Genomic DNA, 2,500 nt, shown 5'->3' on the forward strand with positions numbered 1-2,500 from the left:
ATATACGAACAAGGATTTATTCGCCCACAAGACTCAGTTCACCGCTAACGCATGGCTGGCGCATGACTCAAAGTTAATGAGGGACAGCGACCGGATTCGAGCACTTCGTATGCGAACGGGTGATGTCCAGGCCACCCACTGTTCGGTCTGGTCCACCTCCGGTTGATTCCGCTCAGCCAAAAAGGGTTGTAGAGGCGATGTCCGTTTTGCCTCCTGGGGGAGAATCTTCCGCCGCTTCTGGTGTTGCTTCTGGTGTTGGTGTTGATGTTGGTGTTGGTGTTGGTTGTGCTTCAGGTAGCAGTAGAACTGGCGCTGCCCGTTCTGTTAGGCTTAGGAACCTGCAGGCAGCACTGAGGGGTAGCAGTGACTCGAGTGACTCTGATGAATTACCCGCGCGACACACTACTCACATGTCTTGTCCTGATTGTGGTAGAGAATTCCCTACAAAAATTGGCCTCAGCGTGCATAGGAGGCGTGTACACTACCATGAATACAACGCCGACATTGTCATTACACAGGTGAAGCCCAGATGGTCGGTTGAGGAGAACTTCCGTCTGGCAAAGCGCGAGGTCCATCTCATCCGGAACAAAGTATACGACGTAAACCTCAGGTTGCACGAGGCATTCCCTCATCGTACGTTCGACTCGTTGAAGTCGCATAGGAGGAATAAAGACTACAGGGCATTGGTGAAGAGGCTCCTGGAATGTCCTGAGGAGGAGGATGAAGATCATGACGACCACATCGACATTGAAGATGCTGCTCCTGAAGTTGACATTGCCGAAAACGAGGCAGTTCCCTTACCTTGGGATCTTTGCCGTGAGGAACTTCGGAGACTGACCCAAAGGGCCGCTCCAAGGGGCCACAACGGTGGTCGTTTGTGGGACATTGCCAGAGGTTTCCTGGCGGGAGCGGGCGTGCCAGATCTGAACGACTACATCAGGCAGACCTTTTTCAGGGATGCCCTGCCTGGAAGACAGCGGAGACCTACAATGCAAGTCCCCTGCAGTAACCGGAAAGCAAGGAGGAAAGAGTACGCAAAGGTCCAGCAGGCATTCAGGAAAAACCGGAGCCAATGTGCTAAGGATCTACTCCAGGGCCCAATAGATGCCAAGGTTGACGATGTCGGGTCCTTTTTGGAGGAGTGGAGGCAGATTGTGGAGGCTCCAGTGCAGGATTCTGGATACCAACCAAGCCCAGACTCCTCCTCTGCACTGGAAGACCTCTCGCCTTTCGGGCCCATCACTACACAGGAACTACGAGCAGCCTTCCCCCATCTGGGTTCAGCACCGGGGCCTGATGGATTAGACTCCAAAGATCTTCGTTCGGTTCCAGTTCCGGTGCTCAAGGTTTTGCTTACCCTGCTCATGTTGGTGGGAGAACTGCCGCTCTGCCTACAAAGTGCCCGCACGATTTTCATCCCCAAGAAGACCGAGGCAACGCTCCCGGGCGACTTTCGTCCCATCACTGTGGCTCCTATCTTAGTTAGGCTGTTTCATAAGGTTTTAGCGAACAGGCTTCAAAGCCTTGTGGACTTGGATTTTCGTCAGCGTGCCTTTGTACCTGTTGACGGGTGCGCTGAGAACATTCACCTGCTCGCTGGCGTCCTCTACGAGGCAAATCGGCACTACAGACACTTGTTTATGGCATCGATTGACATCTCTAAGGCCTTCGATCGCGTGACGACTGCGGCCATCCTCGATGGCCTGCGAAGGAAGAAGGTGGCGACGCCGTTCTTACGGTACATCGAGCATTTTTATGCAACTGCAACAACCCTGCTGACGTTCGAGGGTTCAACCAAGCTAGCTCAGCCTACGAGAGGAGTTCGGCAAGGAGACCCCCTGTCTCCGATGTTATTCAACCTTGCCTTGGATGAGTGGTTGGCCAACTGTCCCGCGGAGATTGGCTTCCGTAGCGGCAGCTTGGTAGTGAACGCCATGGCCTTTGCGGATGACTTGGTCATCTTAGCGTCGACGCGGCAGGGTCTTCAGGAGCAGCTCGACAGCCTTCAGAATTACCTTGCATCCAAAGGCCTAGAGATCAACAGCCAGAAAAGCATCACCCTGTCTTTAGTTGCCGACGCAAAGAGAAAAATCACAAAGGTGGATCCCAGTGTGACCTTTAAGCTGGGCAGTCAAGACATCCCAGCAGCCGATGCGGGAACTAGCTGGAGATATCTGGGCCTGCAGTTCACTTCTGCAGGTATTGTTACCCCAGCGATTCAGCCTGACATGAAGGCATTGCTGCAAAGGATCACTAGGGCTCCTCTAAAGCCCCAACAGCGTTTGGTGGTGTTGCGGTTTTACTTAATACCGAAATTTTACCATCGAGTTGTCCTGGGTCCGACCTCCTCCAAGATGCTACTCAAGTTGGACAGAGCTGTACGAGCAGCAGTCAGGGGTTGGCTACGCCTTCCCCACGACTTTCCGGAATCAGCATTTCACGCTGGTGTCAAGGAAGGAGGTCTGGGGATTCCCAGTTTTCGCACAACGATACCATACCT

At 53.4% G+C, this 2,500-nt stretch overlaps 1 pseudogene; it reads left to right on the plus strand.

Annotated features, from left to right (window-relative positions):
- Positions 1-2,500, plus strand: part of LOC149324666 (large subunit ribosomal RNA) — an 8,143-nt pseudogene that overhangs the window by 3,280 nt on the left and 2,363 nt on the right.

The sequence above is a fragment of the Amblyomma mixtum genome, unplaced genomic scaffold, assembly GCF_055824585.1.
Source record: "Amblyomma mixtum isolate Tamu unplaced genomic scaffold, ASM5582458v1 scaffold_21, whole genome shotgun sequence".
Taxonomy (NCBI): Eukaryota; Metazoa; Arthropoda; class Arachnida; order Ixodida; family Ixodidae; genus Amblyomma; species Amblyomma mixtum.